A 23,156-nucleotide genomic window follows, 5' to 3' on the forward strand; every position below is an offset into this window, starting at 1 on the left:
AGTATATGGACAACTGTTAATGAATGGGTTTTCATTCTTCTATGATCTCACTATAGCGAGTCTTGCGCAATAAAACTATAGATGGTAAAGGTATGAAACTGCAGTCACTAGTATCTTCTATTGACAAAGACAGATTACTGTTATATTAGGTATTAGGCTTTGGAGTTTAATTTTCTGGGGCTGCCTATTTTCTACACCTCTTACGTATGGTTTGAATGTTAGTGTGCATGAGCCCTCAACTCCCTTTTCAGCATGCTGCAGTAGTGTAAAACACAATACAGTACCAGCATACATTGGGGCTAATCTGAGGATGTAAAATTTTGCAATTTATTTCCTCTCTTCTTTAGGATCCCTGTAATCAGAGGCCCACAGCCTACAGTCTGCATGCCTACCTGACTCCTCCTACATACCTGCAGCCCTCACGTGTGCTTTCCTTTTGCGAACCCTGCAGCCCGTATGTAAAAACCTCTAGGTTTATTGAAAGTGCAGTGTTTGGGCCTGATCTAAGGTCTGAAGGCAAAGGGTGTGCAGCTGATCAAAAGGGGAAGGGGGGGGGGGTGCTGTTAATTTGAAGTCTGAAGGTGCTTGAGCTGATGTGAGGTAAAAAAGTAAAGGGTTTTGTGCCGATCAAAAGTTATTGTGCTGCATATGAGAAAGGCAGCTCTGTAATCAATACGTATTCAGGGGGGACTGACCATTTGGAAACTCGGGCACTGACCGAGGGCCCGGGGTCAGTAGGGGGCCCCATGAGATGCCCCTGGTACCTTTTTCATAGGCTTTTTTGAGTTTGGGCAAGGACACAGGGGCCCCATGATCCCCTGTTGCCCGGGGGCCCCATGAGTTGTCAGTCCGCCCCTGTACATATTAGCTATCTTTTCCAGGATCTCTGTAATCAGAGGCCTGTCTGCAGCCCTCACATGAACAATGCTTCTACTCTTCAACATAAATGTAAAAACCTCTGGGTTTTATGAAGGTGCAGTGTTTGGGACTGATCTGAGGTCAAAAGGTTAAAGTGGTTCTAAAGGCTATCAGTCTTTTTACCGTATTGAATTTCCTGCATTAAGGTATAAGCACCCACTAACTGTCCCCATACCTAAACACGTAGGCACCTGCTGCTGTCAGTGAAATCCTGATAGCAGGAAGTGGGGGGCATGGCTGAGCACAGAAATAAGGAGAGGACAGTGCTGGTGGGGGACTGCCAGATAAGAGCTGAGGGACATCACTGTGCATTTATGTTGCACAGAGCAGGTAACTAAGTATAACATCTTTTTTTATTTTAACAAAAAAAAAAAGAACCTTTAGAATCACTTTAGGTTAGAGTGAAGGATTTGGAGCTGCTTTTGTTGTGATGCTGTAGGGCTGTGTGAGAAAGTTAGCTCTTGAATCAATATATCTTTGCTATCTCTTTTAAGATCTCTCTAATTGCAGGATGGCCTGCAGCCCTCACTTGTACCCCATTGTTTTTATGAATTCTGAAACAGCCATGTAACATCTCTGATTTTATGAAGGTGCAATGTTTGTTTAATCACAGGTTGTACTGGTTTCAACGTTGAAGGTTAGGCTCTGTTCACACCAATGTGTTTTTTAGTGCTTTTTGCAATAACGCACTACAGTCTAGTTTCCTATGGAACATGTTCATATCCATGCTTTTTTTGAGCTGCTGCATTTTTGGAAAGGGGCAGGGACTTTTTTTAAAAGCAAAAAGCGTAATTTTCTGCTACAATAGAGTTCAATGGAGAAGCTACTGGAATGTATGGTAGTGTGTTTTTGCTGTGTTTTGCATTTTTATTCTGCCTAGCAACAAAAAATAATTCCACTTTAACAAAAAAAAAAGAATCTGAACAAAACATAGTAAAAACATAAAAAAATGCATTTACAAAAATGCAAAACAAACTGCAAAAAAGCACCGGAGAAAGTATCAAACACAAAATGCATATATGTGAACCAAGCCTTCAAGTATGTCCATGGGAATTGGTGGTAGTGGAGTAGAACATTTGTCTCAGATCATTTTTTATTCACATTTCTTGATAGTTATTACAAAGAAGTCTCACTCACTGGACTGTTATTGATAGTTTATTAATCTCGGCACCATTTTTTGTTTGGATCATAGTATTGGCAATTTACATTCAGATACTTCATGCACATTTTGATTTTGTTTATTGCAATTTGTTTTTATGATTGTTATAGGTTTTCATTTAATTACTGATTGGGGATATTTTCCCTCAGTTCTATTAACTCCCATCGCAGAGGAAGATCCTGGTGGGGGTTATCAGATAAGTAGCATTTCTACTAAAAGGAGACAGCAGCACAAATGACGCACGGTATTGTTCATAGATAATGTCCCTGATAGAGAGCTATATATATATATATTAGTAAACCTAAATTTTATCATTTTAAGTTAATCCTTGCAAGTATCATTACTTCAAACCCCATTACAAAGAGCTTTACCTAGGTCAGAGGTGGATTGACAACTCACGGGGCCCCCGGGCAATGGGGGATCATGGGGCCCCTGTGTCCTTGCCCAAACTCAAAAAAGCCTTTGAAAATGGTACCAGGGGCATCTCATGGGGCCCCCTACTGACCTCGGGCAGTGCCTGAGTTTCCAAATGGTCAGTCCGCCCCTGACCCAGGTACAAAAAAAGGAGGGTGTCTAATTCAAATTTTTACAGCCTTTCATTTTAATTATATTTTAAGTGCTTGGCGAAACAGTTGGATGACAATTTCATTTAAAAAGCTCTCCAAACGACAAATATTAGTAGTCTTGCTTCCATTCATCTGGCCCCTGTTTATTTCTATTTGGAATTCACACAGTGACCACCAAAGAGATCCTGGAACTCCTAACTATCATTATATGAAGTGGGGACAGAGCTACCACCACATAAGCCAAAGTGGCTGCTATAGGCCCTTGAGGTATGGGAGCCAGGTAGTGTTAGAGTCAGCCCTGTTCATCTCTCCTTACCTCCCTCACCATCCATGCTCTATCAAACTGCACAGACATTTTGCTGGTATTCAGACTGAAGGCTTGGGAAAGTGGTCTCTTCTCTGATAGTACCTACATCACTTAGCAGAGCCAGTGGTGATAACAGCACAACATATTCTCTTCAAGAAGTGTCACCTGGAGAGCCTGTATAACATATTGTGCTCACCTCCAGGGGAATGTTCCCTTTATGGCAATAATCCTTAATGAGCCCAATTAGGATCTCCACTGACCCAGCATGTCAATGCCTGAATAGGATTATATTGCTTATTGGTCAGAAAATCCTAACGATGTAGGCTATGAATGAATGAGTTCAGTGGTTCAATAAATACATCAAAGTATTAGCATAAAATCATACAATCAGTAAAAATAAATTAAATATTATAATGTGTAATATATTATCTAAAAGCTGGTAGCACAGATAACCAGTCATATGGCTGCTGTAACTATAAAATGCATCCCTGTTTAGAGGGGTGCACAGTATTGACAGCAGGAGGCTCTTGGCTTCATAATGCAGATCCTTGCAGTGGCGTTATCCATCCCTGTCCACAGTGACACATCTCCAGCATTGTCTGCTTTCCCTGGCCAATGGCCAAGGCAAGTATCTGTGATTACCACTGACATTATAGCTGGTCAAGCTATCTAGCCACCTGTCAAGCCTCAGAACCCCATCAATTGTGAGTGCAACACAAACAAATGGGATGGGAGTTTAACTCATAATTAGTGCCATTGAGGAACACAAAATTTGTCCCCCCAGGGCAGGAGAAGACTGTAGGAAAATGGATTAAGAAGGAAAATGCCCAGTTGAGAGACATAATGGTGGAGGGGGAATTGAAGTCACTTAAGGATTTGGAAAAGGAGGGTGGAGAAGTTTTCACTAAGATAGATGAATGGAGATATCACCAATTGAATCACTTTATTAGGAACCTCCCAAAACCCCTAAGATTTAGAAAAGAATGGAATTTGTTTGAGAGACTGCTTGAATCAAGGGGAGATGGGAGACACGGAACAGCAAAGATATATAAGATTCTCACAGATTTAGACACAAATACAAAGCCAAAATACATAGTTAATTGGGAAAGAGATTTGGGAGTGGAGATTGATGAGGATAAACAGAGGAAAATATTTAGAACATATTCATGAGAGAGGTGGAAATGAATTATAAGTGCTTGACAAGGTGGCATATCACACCGGAAGTGGAAAATAAGATGAGTGGTGAGAAATCACGGTGGTGCTGGAGGGGATGTGGAGAGAGTGGCACATTGTATCATATATGGTGGAGGTGCCCAAAAATCCAAGTATTCTGCAAGGAGATAGTGAATTTAATTAGGAGGATAACTGAAATTGATGTTGGTTTGGAACCAGCGACTTGTCTCTTTCATTGTTCGGAGTATTCTGTAAGTATTTAAATATAAGGAGACGGGTATTTGGTACTATCTAAATGCAGCAAAAGGGTTAATACCCAAGTTTTGGTGGAAAGTAGAAGTGCCGAGGGAGGAGGACTGGGTGGAGAGAGTCGACCAGATTTGTAGGATGGAAAAAATTATCTATATGCAAGAAAATAGGATGGGACCATATTACCTGAGATAGAATAAGTGGGAGGAGTTCAAGTTAAAATTGAATAGAAGTGGATAGATTATATAGTAAGAATATCTCTCGTTTCTAATTAGAAGGGGTGAAAGTATTGTAGGGTAGGTGACGGGGAAGGAGGGGGGAGGAGGGAAGTGGGGAGGGAATGGGAAAAGGAGAATAGAAATGAATAAAAGTTATTTATTGGTTTTATGTGATTATAAGTGTAATATGTATTTATGTGAAAAATTTAATAAATATTTAAATAAAAAAAATTGTGAGTGCAACACTTTTATTTTGTCCATTAAACTTTTTAATCCATGCACTATGGGGTGTGCAATTCTCACTTCCTATCCTTGTCTTACAACATATTCCCTTTCCTGCTTCAGGTAAGTAATCACTGACAACAATGCCCTTGCTTGATCCAAGTCTGTATGGTGGCATTTCTCCCAGTAATCATCAGGAAATGTTTATTTTTCTCTTTACTAGCATTGTAAGGTGGCAGGTTATTAATTGTTGGCCCCCCATATAAAGGATCATGCTTTTCAATTTACCACCAATGTAAGGGTGGCATTTCCCTAACTTCCAAAAATGGCAGTTTTACTGATGACAAATGTGAAAGGAACATGTACTCTTACCAGCAATGTAAGGAAATTGTTTACTTTGACCACCAATATAAAGTGGGTATTTGAAATACCGGTAATTGCAAATGCTAGAAATGCATTTCTGCTGACCATTACTTAAAGCTATATATTTCTCTTCATGTGACACTAGAGATCTTTATTTCAGTTAGTTTAAAAATGTTTTAAGTAGAACATTTACATCCAAATGTCAGGTGTATGTCCCAAATATATAGTTAGGATTACAGGATTACACAGTAGTATAAATGCATAAATCCTTTTCATCACATCAAGAAGAAATCCAAAGCCTATCACTTACATCACTGGCAGGCAATAGTATGTATGATACATTAATAGTTTTGTGTGCTTGGGGATTTTCTTATAACATTTGAGAAATAGAGCAGTTTCAGGGGAATTGGGTAGATTGATCCCAGTAAATCAATATATGTAGTCTGATCCAGAATCTGTACAATTTGGGGCATTGCCACCATGCATGGAATATAGTGCCCAGCTGGCCACACCCCTTGTAACAGGCAGGTGAGGTTTGAGGCTGTAACTTGGCAATCCTAATGAGAATTAGGTACAACCCCAGTAATATTTTGTAGTTAAGATTCTATCAGAGCAGTGTTGATGGGTATCTGAGACAAGCTGCTAGCAATTTCCTGCCAGGTTGTTCAAAGTTTTATGAAGGTCCTGTTCCCACTTGAGCATGTATAGGAGTGTTTGCGTATTTACTGTAAAAAAGGTTTATTGTTGAAATACACCAGTTCAGTGCATCCCAGGACTTACAGGATAGTTCAAATACTAGCATAGTAATAGGAGAAGTGAATTGAAGTCTAGACTTAGATAAGTTAAACTTTTCCTAACATGTTACACCCATATTCAGGGTGCAACATGTTAGGAAAGGACCGGTGCCCTCTCCCCTATTGTGACAGCTAGCAGGGGATCCCCCCTCCTGCTAGCTGTCACAATTTTTAAAAAACATGGCCATGCAGGCCTGTACCATTCCCGGGTGCCTCACTCATTCACAGTATTCTGTGAATGGAAAACTACAGGTACCGACAGCCTTTGTGACTGTCAGCTTGTAGTTCTACGGCACTGTTGATCACTGTGGTAGTTCACTGAGTCTTCCTGTCAGTTTGTATCTGCTTGCTCGTACGTGCACACAAATGCACTGAGAGGTCTGCAGGAGTCCTGCATGGCACCAGTGATTTGCTTGTGCAATGCTTTCCAGGCTCCCAAATCAAAAAGCAGTAATTGCCCTTTTGTTTTACCTTCAAAAAATGTGCATTTATTATTTTTTGTCAAAAGTGGAACTGTTACTTTAATAAAAGAGGCTGTATGGATGTAATGGTAAATCTCTGATGGGAGAAATTGGAATTCATTTTTATGATAATCTATGGTATGAACTTTGTTTTCCCACTTTTAAAAATTGTGTGGATTTTGGCTGGTTTGAAACTCAGGACTAACTATGATGGGTGCAGAGGGTGTTTGACTTGAATGTCAAACAAGAGTTTATCTAACTCTCTGTTTATCCCACACATAAAGAGAGTAAGAAAGGATGGGAAACAATATAGGGTGTCACTTCTTGTTTGGGATGCACATGATCAAGGCATCTGAAAGAGGAGAGCAAGAATGCTTCAATTCAATGGAAAATGGCGAATTCCTCTGATAGTAGTCTGCACCAACTGGTCTATTTGAGCTGCTTGAAGATATGAGCAGATTAGAGCCTTCCAGGCCTTAGAGGTGATCAGGGTTGTGATATTATTATATTTATATTTGTTTTGTTTTTTTTGCCATGTATAAATTGCAAGGTTTTTGTGTGTGGTGTGTGTTTTTTTGTTTTTGTTATTTCTATTATGACTATGTTTGAGAATAGGTCTAGGGAGGATTATAAATTAGTATAATAATCCATGTAATCAGAAACAAATTCCTCAGCACACTTACCAGCTACCCTGCAAAAAAAAACCCCAAATTGTCCCTGTCAAACAATTCACAATAAAAACGGTGGGTTTAGTTTGCACACATTTTTGCAAATATATGTGCAGTATGCAGTGCTTGATTATCAAGGCTATTTTGTATACTGTGGTCCTAACTCTAAAGCTTTGAGTGTCTCCAAGTTGGAACACATAGAGCAGTGAATAGATTAATGGCAGGTTTGCCCACCCCTCTTTAAAAGAAAGGGAAGCACAGGACACCCAGCAGGAGCACAATGGCAGCTGAAGGCATCCAGTGCATCCCCACATCAAACTTAACCAACTGAACAAACAATTGGCACCCACCTAAATCTATAAATAGCATTTTGCAGTAAATCTATGTAATACATTAATTTTAGTTTAATGTATTTTCTTAAATCATGTATGGGAAGAATTTGACCACCATTCAGGTCTGATGAAATTTGAATAAAATGTTGAAGGTATTTTTGCTGAAATAAGGTGGCTATAGATGGAGTCAAGTGAATCCCTGAAAAAAGGATATACCTGGTGGCCTAGTTTAAATTCATAATTAGATTGGGATAGTGACACCACTAGTGGAGGATGGCAAGTTGACATTTAAGACAAAAGATTTTTTTTTATTTATCAAAAGGTCAGATATGTAAAGAAAAATAGAATGTTTACGTTGGGAAGGGATGTAAGAGATGACAATATATACAGCACATCAAGATATTATCTGCAAAAACTGCTCATTTATGCTTTGTCAGGCCATATTTTATGTCCTTGATATCAAAATGAGAGTGACGGGCTATTACAAGGATATCTGTTACTATTACAAACAACAAGGGCAAAAAAGGACACCCCTGTTGCGTGCCTCTCTGATTGTCAATTATGGAAGATTTATTGAGATTTGAGTCATCAGAGTCTTGTAATGGGTCTGAAGGGTTTGAATAAAATGGTGTCAAAATTCATGACTTTTAGGGTGTAGAACAGGTTGTCCCATGACAAAATGTCAGTGTACAAAGCCAGCTTGTTTTAAGTGAATATAGTGTTGTATGTTTGAGTGTAATCTCAAGGCTAAGACTTTTGTTAGAATCCTCAAGTCACAGATGATTAAAGAAATTAGTCTATAATTGGCTATATCCCTAGTATTTTTACCATGTTTTGGCAGGGCACTAATGAAAGCTCTATTTTCATCTTTAGGAAGATAGTTACCTTGATGTAAGCGATTAAAGAAGGACGTGTGGTGCTTTAAATTAACAGTTTTGGGAACCTGTCAGGGCCATGGGATTTACAGAAGCTGTGAGTTTTAAGCAGCCTGCTGATTTCTTCAACCATGAATTCTTCTTCCATGAGTTCCATATGATATTAATTTAGTCTAGGGAGAAGAAACTCATGTAAAAAAAAGCTTTCATGGGCAAGCGGTCAACAGTGTGAGATTGTTGATATATTACTGTAATAGTGATAAAACTCCTTCATATGTGTTTCAGGCTTGAGATAAAATATAATGTTTACATTTAGGTGTCAGGAATGGACTTGCCAATAATGGTGGGACTCACCTGCCTTGTGGGCTGCAGTACCAGGGCTGGCCAGCGGGTGCTCTCAGCAATCAGAGACTCAACCCTGCAGTCAGCCAAACACCTGAAGCTGATTACGGAGGTGTATTTAAGGGATGGCCAGACCTGCAGTCTGTGGCTTGGTGTGTGTTTTTCCATGGGCCCCTGTATCTTGTAACCTGCGTTCCTGTTCCTGTTTCTGCCTGACTTGTTGTCAACCCTGCCTGATCCTGACCTCTGCTGACTTCTCCTGTTTTGATCCCTGGCTTGTGACCCTGACCATTCTCTCCGCCTGCTCCTCCTGTACCTACCTGCCCGATAGTTATCGACCCGGCCTGCCTAACTACGTTGTGCTCTACATGTGTATGTACCTGGGTATCTGTATCAGTTTAGGTTTGGGTTTGTTTCACCTTGTTGTATGTATTTGTGTTAGCTTGGGGTTTGGTGCACTGCGTTTATGTTTGTATTGTTAGTCTTTAATAAAGCGTCTTATTTATACCATATCTGAAGCTTGCGTTTCCCTGTGTCAGTCCACACACTTCTGGTCACACCCGTATCCCTGACATTAGGTTTGGGCATGGCTTGGAAACACATCCTAGGGTTACATTTATTGACTAAAAAAAAATCCTGGTTTATTTCCCCCATGTGAATAATCAATGTTGGACCATTGCAAGGATGTTTCCTCTCTAGAATGCAGAAGTAAGTTATGTTTCAGTAGTTGTTCTATTTTAGGGTGGAGTTCTAAATTACTTTTATGCTCCAACTAAAATGTGTGATATTCATTAGATTTTTGCTTAATGTATTTAGTTATGTGCTTTGTTCAATCTTGAAGAAAGCTGGATCAGAAGTACCCAAACTGTAGCTTTGTTCACTAACCAGTTATTGATAGGGGAAGTGGTATCCAATTTATTCTGAAAAATGTTCTGATTTGTTACATAGTTAGTCTGGTTGAAAAAATATATAAGTCCATCTAGTTCAACCCACGGAGAAAAAAACACACACAATTAGAACAATCCTATACCTACAACCCTCCCCCCCCCCCAATAAATCACATTTTGCTCCAGGGGGAAACATTTCTTCCTGATCCCCCAGAAGCAATCAGATATTCCTTGGATAAACTTTACCTATAAATATTAGTTTCTGATTATAGTTTGTGCATTTTGGAAAGAAACCAGGCTTTTTTAAAAACAATATACTGTGCTGGCCAGAACTAGCTCTTGAGAGAGTCTATTCCACATTTTCACAGCTCTTACCAAGTAGAAGTTTTGGAGGTTAAATCTCTTTTCCTCCAGACTGTGGTGGTTTATGTAAGGATTTATTCTACTTATAAAGGGCGGTGTCCCTTTCCCTTAAATAAAATATTACAGTGCCTCCAGCCGTCAAATACGGCAAATATTTAATGAACCAATAATTTGGACACCTTGATAATTTGATCACCACTTATTATTATACCTTGAATCCTTTTAGCCAGTATGATTTCGTACCATACACACAAAATTTGCCTTATAATAGATAAATATATAAATTTATTTATGCACAAAAATTACATATATATTAACACAAAACGCAAAAGACTGGTGATGAATGGATACTGGTACACACGATCAAAGATATACTATACCAATATTATACACAATACAATATTTCTAATAATGGTAATACAGATTACAATGAAATTTAGCAATAAATGTTAATTTAGAGTATCTCAGAGGTCATTTTCTCCCAAAACGTGGCCATAGGAATGGGAGAAAATATTCCCTGATAAATTATACTCTAACCAATAAAAATTAATGATTTATGAAATATGTAAACTTTTTAAAATGACACCAACAATTTTAGCAGTAATACATGGATCTCTCTACCTATATATAAACACCCAATGCACTTATTATCACTTTAATGTAACTATTATTACTCTAAGCAACAGAGGAAATATGCAATACAATATTAGATCTAAACAGTCTCACCACACCCAAAACATGGGTTATGACGCCTCCCCAGTGGATTCAGCTGGCAATGGAAACGCCTTCAGAATAATGGCCGCAGGGGCAAGTGAGAGATAGGTGGTAGTGTTGGAAAATGTAGGATGGTAGAAATTCAGAGGTTTAGAAGTTTAGTAGAAAGTTTTAAAAGTTTGAAAGGATGAAGTAGTGGTTCTTCAGAAAGGATGGATTTCAGCCTCGTCAGATTTCTTCAGCTTCTTTTTTTTCTTAGCTTGTTTTTTTTTGGCTTCCTCTTTTTTTAGTGTGTTTTTTCTCAAATGAGGTGCATGGCTTTTTTTATACCATCTAAACTATTGTTCTAAAAGACCCTCCCAACAGGCTTTTTGATTGGCCGGTCGAGAAGTGTATGTACCTAAGCTATCTCTCACCTGTCCACCAGGGGGCAGTTAGGGATCACAAAACGATTTGAGTATTTATGATGACTCATACCTCGGGTGGAACCCAAGGTGATTTTAGGTATTAAATATATATTCCAAATATATTTAATTCTACTTATAATGTTTCGGATAGAAATCATAGAAAGATATATGTGCATTCAGTTTTTCATTTCCCTGAGATACAAACTTGTGTGAAAACATTTGCTTTCTGATAGAAATCTATAACTGATACCAATTCACAAAATATCTTACTTTTCACCATTTTATACTCAATTTAGTGGTATACAATCCCCAACGCTGCTGAATATATTTTTGTTTGAGAAAGAGTGTGAATAATGTGTCTTTCTTTTAATGTCTTTGTGGGTAAAAATATAAGTTCGGAAGTCTCAACTTTTGGTCTTAAGAATGACACAGGAAACTGCTGTTTACGTGTCTATTGTAAAGACCATAGGGTAAACAACCAGTTGTCCTTGCAGCTTTTGTTTGAAAAGACTGTTGGCTTATCACTCTCCCCAAGGTTTTGTTTACTCTTCTCAGACTTACAAGTATGGTCTTATGTATTGTTAACTTGGTCTGTGTGGTGACACACTGTTTGGAAGTCCAACGTTGTATTTGACTGTCTAATTAACTTTTGTAGGTGCAATCTCCTCAACCCCAATGGACAAATAGCATTTATTGAGAATATACACTTTAGCTAGTCTCATAGTCTCCAGCATAAGCTCTCAGGATTGTCTGTCTTAGACCACCTGTAGATATTCAGATAGTCTATTGTCTCTGGAAAGAGCCCCTTCCACCCATTGTTTGCGTGTAACTTCACTAGAAGGTCTTTTGAATTCCAACCAAGAAACAGTTAACCCTTAACAGACGGCTGGGCTGGTTTGCTGTTGGAATGAAATTATGTTTTTTGATAAATGGTCCCCAAAAGCACTACAAGACATGAAGAATGCCCCCTTGTCCTCTGATGACCTTAAAATGAATAAAGCTACACCAAGTTCGTTGTATGGAACATTTTATGCATTTATACATGCTGATCATATCCCCCTCCCCTTAATCTCCTCTTCTCAGGAGAGAATAGAATCAGGTCAGCTAATCTTTCCTCATAGCTGAACTCCTCAATGCTGCTTGTCAGTCTGGTTGCCCTTCTTTGCACTGCTCCAGTTCCCGAATATCGTTTTTATGAACTGGTGCCTAAAACTGAGCTGCATATTTCAAATGAGGTATTACTAATGATTTGTACATGGGTGAAATGATGTCTCTCTCTCTGCAGTCCATACAATATCCATATAATACAAGAGTATTTTGCTCACTTTAGAAACGGCAGCTTGGCATTGCATATTATTAAAGTAGAACTGTAGAGAAAACTTTTCTTTCATTTGGATAGAGCAAGGGAGAGTTATAACCCATTGCAGATATTTCCCTTCCCATAGCCAACCAGGAAGTGACAGGAAATACCTGCAGATTAAAAGATTTTTTTGGGGACCCCCAATTCACCAGAACTAGTGTCCCTGTTCGAAGATTTCCCCTCTATTATTTTTCTGGGGACAACCCAAAATTTGGGATTTGCTTTTACTTTCACTTTCAATGATCATTTTAAACAGGATATATAGAGAGGGAGAATATCCTTGACAGAGGTTCTAATCAGTCTCCACTCTATCCAAAACTAAAAACGTTTTGCCTTTAGTTATACTTTAAGCCTATGATCTACCAGGACACCCAGATCCTTCTCCACCATTGATTCCCCTAGTTGTACTTCCCCTGGTGTGTATGATGAATGCATATCCTTAGCCCCCATGTACATAACCTTACATTGAACCTCATTTACCACATAGTTGTCTAATTAAACAGTGCATTAAGGTCAGTTTGTAAGCTGGAGACATACTGTAAGGACATTATTCCACTGCATAACTTAATGTCATCTACAAAGACTGAAATGGTACTCTTAATCCCAGATTCTATATCCTTTATAAATATGTTAAAAAGTAAGGGTCCCAACACTGAACCTTGGGGTACACCACTAACAACCTCAGACCATGCCCGTAGACTTTACCTTTACATGTTAATCGTGCGTGGGGAACTGTGTCAAACGCTTTTTCAAAATCCAAACATACTACATCCACAGCCACTCCTTTTTTCTAAGGTTTTTTTCTAGCAAAAACTCATCTTTGTGGTCTTTATTAAACTCTCCAGTATCTTCCCAACTATAGACATTAAATTAACTGACCTGTAGTTACTTGATAAAGAATTTGACCCCTTTTTAAATATAGCACCACATTGGCCTTAAACCAATACAGTGGTACTATGCCAATCATGATAGAGTCCCTAAAAATTAGAAACAATGGCTTTGATATGACAGAGCTCAATTCTTTAAGGATCTCTGGGTGTATGCCATCGGCTCCAGGTGTTTTATTCACTTTTATTCTGTCTAAATATTTTTGGATTATATCAGTTGTGAGCCAATGTGGATCATCTGGAGCTGTGTAAATACCATGCCCATTATGGACAAGAGCTCCCCCATGCTCCTTTGTATACACAGAGCTGAAGAAGGTATTTAATACATTTACCTTGTCTTTGTTCCCAGTCACCCACTCTAGATTATTTTGTAAAGGGCCTACATGCTTAGACTGGACCTTCTTTACTATTAATATGTTTGAATAATTTTTTGGGGTTTGTCCTGCTATCTTTTACAATCTGTCGTTCGTTTTCAATTTTTGGGGCCTTTATTTCCTTTTTGCATATTTTGTTATATTCTTTGTAATATTTAAACGATGATAGCATTCCTTCATTTTTATATTTAATAAAAGCTCTGTTCTTATTATCTATAGCTTTTTTAACTTTGGCCGTAAACAACATAGGTTTGATTTGTAGCCTTTTAAACTTGTTGTCCATGGGAATATATTTTGCAGTGTGTTCACATACAGTCTTTTTGAAGAACTCCCATTTCTGTGTTGTGTTCATTGATGCCAACATTCCCTCCCAGTATCACGTACCTGGTGATGGAGGCCAATGGAGGGAGGGCTTCCCTTGCAGCTAAGTTCAGGACTCCCCTGAGAGTGGGACAGCAGAAGTCTGGCCCAAAGTTGCACAGGTCGCCTGTAGGAGTGCTGGTTGGTGGTCCACTCAGAAACACAGCTGGTGCACAGAGATAGGTCTGCAGACAGGAGGCGCCTGTGCGTGATATGCAAGCCCTTCGGGATTTGGATGTTTACTGGATCGTCGGTTCAAGCCAAGGTCAGGTACCAGGTGGGAATCAGAGTGGTCGGATGGGATAGCCGAGGTCATTCACAGAGGAGCGAGAGAGAGAGAGTATCCATAAGCCAAACCGAGGTCAGATCAGGTTTAAATCAGAGTAGACAAGTCCAGGAGCAAGCCGAGTCGGTAACAGGAAATCACAAGTCATAACCACAGGAAACAGGGCACGGGGAGCTAGAGATCATCCAGCAACCAGGGGAAGTGATGAGCCTCCTTATAAAGGCCATCTGGCACCAGACTGAGGCTGATGTGTACTTCTGAGACCATTTAGAGCATTGGCAGAAATGCCAGATCTTCCAGAACTCCTGCCATGGACAGGACCCTGACAGTGCCCCCCCTTCCTAAAGGGCAGCCTCCAGATGCCCTCCTGGGCAATCTTTTCAGGATACTTGGAATGAAATTCATGGAGAAGCCTAGGGGCATGTACATTCCCTTTTGGTTCCCAGGAACTTTCTTCAGGTGGGTACCCCTTCCATCTGACCAGGTACTGGATTTGTCTTCCCCACCTTCTGCAGTCCAGAATTGCTTCAACCTTGTATTCCGTCTCCTCCCCAACTGTTATCGGCGGAGGAAGTGGTTCTACTCTCCCTGGAAAAGGATCAGGAACAGCTGGCTTGAGTAGGGAGACATGGAAAACTAGGTGGATCTTTTATGATTCCGGAAGGATCAGCTCAAACGCCACAGGATTTATTACCCTCTTGATCCGGAAAGGGCCAATGTACCTTGGACCCAACTTACGTGACGGGAAAGGGAGTTTTAGATATGCAGTTGATACCCAAACTTTGTCTCCAATCTTCAGAGGCGGGTTTCCTCTCCGTTTCCTGTTATAGTGTTTTTTATAATCAGCCTGGGATTTCAGTATAGAGTCTTGGAGGAATTTACAGTTGTTCTGTAACATGGAGAGTCTGTCCTGTACTGCAGGAATGGTGTCAGGTATGGAGGAAGGGTGGAATCCATAATTGGCCCAAAATGGCGACTGGTTTGTAGCAGAATGGACTGAGTTGTTGTAGGCAAATTCTGCCAATGGGAGTAGAGATGCCCAATCATCCTGAGAAAAGGCAGAGAAGCACCGTAAATATTGCTCCAAAGTCTGGTTTGTTCGCTCTGTTTGCCCGTCACTCTGGGGATGGTAGGCGGACGATAAGCTGGGCCTTCAGCTCCTCCTGATGCCAGGCCCTCAACACCTCCCGATGCTGGGCCCTCAACAGCTCCTGATGCCGGGCCCTCAACACCTCCCGACGCCGGGCCCTCAGCATCTCCCGACGCCGAGTCCTCAATACCTCCCGACACGGGGCCTCCAGCACCCCCTAACACCGGGCCCACAACACCTCCAAACATCGCGCCCCACGGCTCATCCAGTCACCGAACCACTGTATCCACTGACGCCGTGCCACAACACCCACGGATGCCGCCTTACAGCACCCACAGACTGCAACCAGCCAGCTGCAGACCCAGCTGCCCACCACACTCACTCCCCTCCTACGATTGGACACTGATGAACTCCGTCATGGCAGAATGGACTCTCCCCATCCTCACGTCCTGACTGAAACCTCCCTCCTCCGCAACCCAACCAGCACTCCACTCACCCTAGCATGCCACCTGCACTCCTCCTCCTCGTTCTCTCCTCCATTCCCAAACTTGCCTCCCTCTACCCCCCTACTCCCCCAAAACAGCTCTACATTGCACCCTCACTTCTTCCTTCTCCCCTCTATGGCTCTCACCACCTCCTCCTGATACTCCACTCCCCCGCCGACCCACACGTTACCACCAACAGACCCACGCGCTCCTGCACATCCGTTCCCATGCCACCTTCGTCACCCTTCTCCTAACCGCTGGAGACATCTCCCCAAACCCTGACCCCCACCTCCCCACTCCCCCTCTCAGCACCCCCCTGCTCCCGCCAGCTGCCGCAACCCCCTCAACCTCATATCTGTCCCCCTCCTCCCCGCATCCACCCCTCCTCTCTCGGTTGCACTCCTGAACGCCCGTTCGGTTTGCAACAAGCTCACCGCCATCCACGACCTCTTTGTGTCCCACTCCCTCAACCTTCTAGCAGTCACTGAAACCTGGATCCAAGCCACTGACTCCACCTCCCCTGCAGCACTCTCTTATGGAGGCCTCGTCTGGACCCACTCACCCAGACCGAGCGGCTGCAGAGGCGGTGGGGTCAGTATGCTCCTGCCACCGCTGAGCACCTTCCAGGTCCTCCCTAACCCCCCCTCCCTATCCTTCTCCTCCTTCGAGGTCCACTGCATGGGGCTCTTCTCTCCCACCCCCTGAGGATTGCGGTAATCTATAGGCCTCCTGGTTCTGCATCCCTCTTCCTAGACGACTTTGCCGCCTGGCTTCCCTTCTTCCTCTCCTCCGAGCTACCAACCATCATCCTAGGGGTCTTAAACATCCCCATCAACGCCAACAACCCGGCTACTTCCCAACTCCTCCTCCTAACCTCCTCCTTCGTGCTCACACAGCACACACAATCCTCCACCCACACCAATGGAAACACCCTGGACCTTGTTTTCTCCCACCTCTGCACCCCCCATGACTTCACTAACACCCCCTTCCCCATCTCTGACCACTACCTCCTCACATTCTCCATCTCCCCCTCCCTTAACTCCCCCCCAAAGCGTCCAACCACCACCCGTAACCTCCGCAACCTGAACCTGACCCATCTCCACCCAGCAGCTGACCATCTGTATGACAGTATCCTCCCTCTGTCATGCCCTGACCTGGCCACTACTATGTAAAACGACTCACTGTCGGCTGCCCTCTACTCCCTAACCGCCAAAGCTACTGGCCATTACTCTGTCCTCCTGCTCCCTGACCTCTCCGCGGCCTTCGACACAGTCGACCACCCTCTCCTCCTTACTAAACTGCACTCCCTTGGCATCAGGGACGCTGCTCTCTCCTGGTTCTCCTCCTACCTATCCCAACGTTGCTTCAGTGTCACCAACAACACTGCCACCTCCCCCTCTCTGTCGGAGTCCCCCAAGGCTCTGTCCTCGGACCCCTCCTCTTCTCCATCTACACCTCCTCCCTTGGCAAACTAATACATTCCCACGGCTTCAATTACCACCTCTATGCCGACGACACACAAATTTACCTCTCCACCCCCCACCTCACCCCCTCACTCTCCGCCCGCATCGCCCACCTCCTGAACGACATATCAGACTAGATGTCGCTCCATTTCATCAAAATAAACCTGTCCAAAACCGAGCTCCTGGTCTTCCCCCCAGCCCGCACCCCCCCCCCCATCCTCTCCATCACTACTAACAATGCCACCATCACTCCCACCCCACACGCCAAAGTCCTGGGTGTCACCCTGTACTCAAACCTTTCCTTCCAACCTCACGTCCAATTACTATCAAGGTCATGCAGGCTCCACCTCCGCAACATCTCCAAGATACGTACATTCCTCACCCCAGACACTACTAAACAACTCGTACACTCCCTCATCATCTCACGCCTGGACTACTGCAACTCCCTTCTCACTGGCCTACCCAAACAAACGCTATCCCCACTCCAGTCGATCCTGAACTCAGCGGCGAGACTCATCCACCTCACCAACCGCTCCACATCCGCCACCCCCCTCTGCCAGTCCCTCCACTGGCTCCCGATTGCCCAGCGCATCAAATTCAAACTGCTAACTCTGACCTACAAAGCCATTCACAATGCCGCCCCAAACTACCTCACCGACCTGATACCCAAATACCACCCTACCCGTGCCCTTCGCTCCTCACAGGACCTCCTACTCTCTAGCTCCCTGGTCCCCTCCTCCCATGCCCGATTGCAGGACTTCTCCAGGACTTCCCCCATCCTCTGGAACTCCCTACCCCAATCCATCAGACTGTCACCTACCCTCCTCACCTTCAGGCGCACCCTGAAAACCCACCTCTTCAGGGAAGCCTACCCCACCCTCACCTAACAACTGACCTCCTCCACACCTGCCACCACTCCATCCCCTACAGCCATTTCCTCCTGTACCACTTTCCCCTCCCTCCTAGATTGTAAGCTCGAAAGAGCAGGGCCCTCGAACCCCTCGTGTATTGTATTGTAACTGTCTTGTCTCATGTTCTGTCCCCCTTGCTATTGTACAGCGCTGAGCAAACCCTTTGGCGCTATATAAATACTGTATAATAATAATAAGCAGAGTTCCACCTTCAGGGCTTTGCAGAGGGCTCTCCAGAACCTGGACGTAAACTGCACCCCTTGGTCTGAGATATTACTGGGCAGACCATGTAACCTGACAATCTCTTTGATGAAGATTAGTGCAGTCTCTGATGCGGATGGCGTACCCACCATTGGTAAAAACTGGGCCATCTTGGATAGCCGATCCACTACTACCAGAATGGTAGTAAACCCCTCCGAGGGCGGCAAATCCACAATGAAGTCCATTGCGGCCATCTCCCAGGGACGATCAGAAATGGGCAGGGGCCTCAGCAACCCCCAGGCCTTGGCTTTGTCTCCCTTGTTCCGCAGAGATACTGTGCACGACTTCACATAAGCTCTACAGTCATGATTCAGGTTGGGCCATCAGAAGGATCGCTGGATTAGTTCCATTGTCTTAAGGGCTCCAAAGTGTCCAGCCAGTTGATGGTCATGAAAAACCCTTAACACTTGAGACCTCACTTCTTGGGGTACAAAAATTTTTTCCTTGTGCCACAGAAGACCATCCTGCCTTCTAAGCGAATTTTGTTCAGGTTCAGGGCATAGTGCAGTGGCCTGTTTGATCAAAGACTTTAGGCTGGGTTGGATCAGCAAGAAATTTTGGGCCGACAAACTGGTGTTGTTGGGAGAAGGCTCTTTTGGGTCCAGGAAAATGCAGTAAAGGGCATCTGCCTTCCCGTTCTTGGATCCTGGGCGGTAGGTTATGTGAAAGTGAAACCTGGAGAAGTATAAAGCCCATCTAGCCTGTCGAGGTCTTAGGCGCTTGGCGGACCTTAGATACTTTAGATTTTTATGATCTGTGAAAATCATAATTGGGTGGCTGGCTCCTTCCAAGAGATACCTCCATTCTTCGAAGGCTATTTTAATTGCCAAAAGTTCACTATCTCCCACATCGTAGTTTCTCTCGGCTTGGCTCAGTTTTCGAGAACAAAAGGCTATTGGGTGAAGCAGAGGAAGATTGGCGGATGAATCCTTTAGCAAGATTCTCGTCTAGATAGTGCCGGAGGGCTTCCAGTTCAAGTTCCGACAATGGGAAAATTTGCCCAAATGGTATTTCTGCCCTTGGGAGTAACTCAATTGGGCAATCATAAGACCGATGTGAAGGCAATGTGTCGGCCTTCTTCTTATCAAACACATCAAGGAAGTCATGGTAGGTAGAGGGAACTGATTGACTGGCCTCTGGTGGAGGTTGGACTGAGAGACATACAGAAGAGTTGTTGAGAGCAGGAGCACCACAGTGTTGTAGACAATATTCAGAAGAAAAGATTATTTCCTTCTTGGGCCAATTGATCTGTGGGTTGTGGGCTTGCAACCAGGGTTTTCCTAGGATAGCTGGAAACATGGGGGATCTGATCATGTCAAAACGAATAAACTCCTGATGGCCGGAGTCGGTGGTTGCAAGGATAGGAACGGTTTCCTGGGTAACAGGTCAGGAACTCGGAGTAGTGCCATCCGCGAGTAAGGCGCCAAGTCTCTGTTTCTTAGGCAGAAGAGGGATGTGTAAGTCCTTGGCCAATTGGATGTCTAAGAAATAGCTACAAGCTCCTGAGTCAATGACTGCCCACAACCTGACGTCCGGTCCAGCCACCTGCAAATGACATGGGGAGAATAACATGGGTGGTCAAAGTCCCGGATAGCTGAAGGTATGAAGGATGGGCCTGGCTGGACTTATTTGGTCGTACTGGGCAGTTACGCAGGAAGTGACAGAGGTTGCCTTGCAGTCTGCCTACCCTCTCTTCCGGAGTTAGGGCAGGTCGGAGAAGGCCGATTTGCATAGGTTCTACCTCCGAAGTGTTGATGGGTTGCAGAGCAAGGGCAGGAACCGTTGGTCCTGGAAGTTTTGGCAGACCCCAAGTGGGCCGAAAGGTCTGAGTGCGCTCCGCTCGTCTTTCCTTTAGATGCCGATCCAACTGAGTAGCGAGCAGGATAAGGTTTACCAAGGAGGAGGGAGCTTCCACTCTAGATAACTCGTCCTTGAGGGCCCCGGACAGGCCTAGGCGGAACTGGTACTTCAATGCTGCATCGTTACAACCGGTGTCTGCAGACCATTTATGGAACTCCTCTATGTAGTCCTCCACAGGCCGCCGACCCTGTAGTAGAGCATGGAGGGCGGACTCAGCAGTGGAGGTCCTCTGGGGATCATCATAGAGGGCATCCATGGCTTCAAAGAAGTCACTCACTGAATTAAATGCGGGGCTCTTTTGTTCCAGAAGACCATGTGCCCAAGACTGAGGTTCTTCAGACAAGAGAGAGATGATGAACCCGACCTTGACCGCTGCCAGAGAAAAGGTCCTGGGTTGCAGATCAAAATATAGTTCACAGGCATTTTTGAAAGCTCTGAACTTACGTCGATCCCCGAGAAAACGTTCCGGAGTAGGAACTCTGGGTTCCGGAGGTGGTAACACTATAGCAGGAGTGATAACAGGAGACTGGCTGGCAGGTGCGGCTACTGGATTGGAACTGGCAGAGGGCTCCTGGTCCGCGGAAGTAGAGAGGGAGTGAAGACGCCCTTCTAGCTGGAAGTGTCCTTGCTGTAGATCCTTCACTGCTTGGGTAAGTGCCGTCATCTGTTGGCATAGGGCCTCTAGTGCGGAAGTGCCTCTCTCGGCCTAGGACATAGTGGCTGGATGATACTATCACGTACCTGGTGATGGAGGCCAATGGAGAGAGGGCTTCCCTTGCAGCTAAGTTCAGGACTCCCTTGAGAGTGGGACAGCGGGAGTCTGGCCCAAAGTTGAACAGGTCGCCTGTAGGAGTGCTGGTTGGTGGTCCACTCAGAAGCACAGCTGGTGCACGGAGATAGGTCTGCATACAGGGGGTCCTGTGCGTGGTATGCAAGCCCTTCTGGGATTTGGATGTTTACTGGATAGTCGGTTCAAGCCAAGGTCAGGTACCAGGTGGGAATCAGAGCGGTCGTAGTCAGATGGGATAGCCGAGGTCATTTACAGCGGAGCGAGAGAGAGTATCCATAAGCCAAGCCGAGGTTAGATCAGGGGTAAATCAGAGTAGACAAGTCCAGGAGCAAGCCGAGTTAGTAACAGGAAATCACAAGTCAGAACCAAGGAAACAGGAAACAGGAACAGGGCACGGGGAGCTAGAGATCATCCAGCAACCAGGGGAAGTGATGAACCTCCTTATAAAGGCCATCTGGCACCAGACTGAGGCTGATGTGTCTTCTGCGGCCATGTAGAGTATTGACAGAAATGCCAGATCTTCCATAACTCCTGCCGTGGACAGGACCCTGACACCCAGTCTAAGTCTTGGAGAACATCTCTCAGCCTTGGAAAATTAGCTCTCTTAAAATTGAGGTTTTATTTTTCCCATATGTGCTCACTGTTTACAGCTAACAATATATTAAATCATGTTATGGTTACTGCTACCCAGATGTTCTTTTATATGGATATTCGTAATAAGCTCTGCATGGTTTGAGATTACCAGGTCCAGCAGAGCATCATTCCTAGTTGGGGCCTCTATGAACTGTACCATAAAATTGTAGTAGGTTTAAAATTTTTTGCCCTTTAACTGTTCCTGCAGTACCATTGCTCCAGTCAATTCCGAGGGTAGTTAAAATCCCCCGGAGGGGCGTGGCTAGCCGCCGACGAGAATGGCTGCTTAAATCCGGAGCTCCCGCCGGCCGGACCGATCCACCACACCGCACAGAGGAGTCGGGTGAGACAGTGCCCCTTCGTTATTGGGAAACCCGACAGGATGCCCTCCGGCGCACGGTCCCGGTCTCCAAGGGGCCCTAGCTCCACTGGGAGGAACATAAGGGAGCTGTTCAGCTCCCATCAGCAGAGAACAGGGCCGCAGCCTTCTCCCTCTCTCTCTCCGCCCCCCTCTCCCCCTCCCTCTGCAGCCGAGGACACAGGCTGCTCTCCCTGCTCTGAGACACACGCTGGCCAGGATACAGTGCCACAACATGATGTCTCCTCTGCCACACAGTCCCTCTCATTAAGGGACTTACAGGCTGTGGCTGCAGACATTAAGGTCACACTAACCACTACACTGACCACTGCCCTTAACGACCTGCGCGAGGATATCCGCGCTATGGGGTCCAGAATGGAACAAGTAGAGCTGGGCGCTAGGCAAACTAAGACCGCCATAGTATATTTACAGCGACAGTCAGAGTCGCACACCTCGACTATCCGGGATTTTTACAAGCATATTGAGGATTTAGACAACCGTGGCCGTAGACACAATATCAGAATCCGTGGCATGCCGGAATCCGTGGAAGCCACTGACATTCCGAAGGCCGTAACTTCCATCTTTAATGACCTCCTAGGCCGCCCGCCAGCAACTCCAATTGACATCGAGCGCGTACATAGGGCCCTCCGGCCTAGGGGGGGTGACGCGGCCCCACCCAGGGATGTTGTATGCTGCATTGTCAGCTTCCCAATCAAGGAGGATATCCTCAGATGTGCAAGGGACAGAAGACATATAATTTACAAAGGGGCGGAAATACAACTGTACCAGGACTTATCCAGCATGACCTTACGCCAAAGGCGAGCTCTGCGTCCATTACTAGACACGCTTCGCTCCCGAAATCTGTCCTATAGGTGGAGATTTCCCTTTTGCCTCTCAGTACAGGCTGGTGCTCACACCTTTAATTTGAGAAACCCTGAAGATCTACCGTCTTTCTGTTCCTCTTTGAACATCCCATCGATAGACCTGCCAGATTGGTACGGTCTCTTGGGACTGCAGCCG

The sequence above is a fragment of the Staurois parvus genome, unplaced genomic scaffold (assembly GCF_062004578.1).
Source record: "Staurois parvus isolate SC_StPar_1 unplaced genomic scaffold, SC_StPar_1.0 ptg000476l, whole genome shotgun sequence".
Taxonomy (NCBI): Eukaryota; Metazoa; Chordata; class Amphibia; order Anura; family Ranidae; genus Staurois; species Staurois parvus.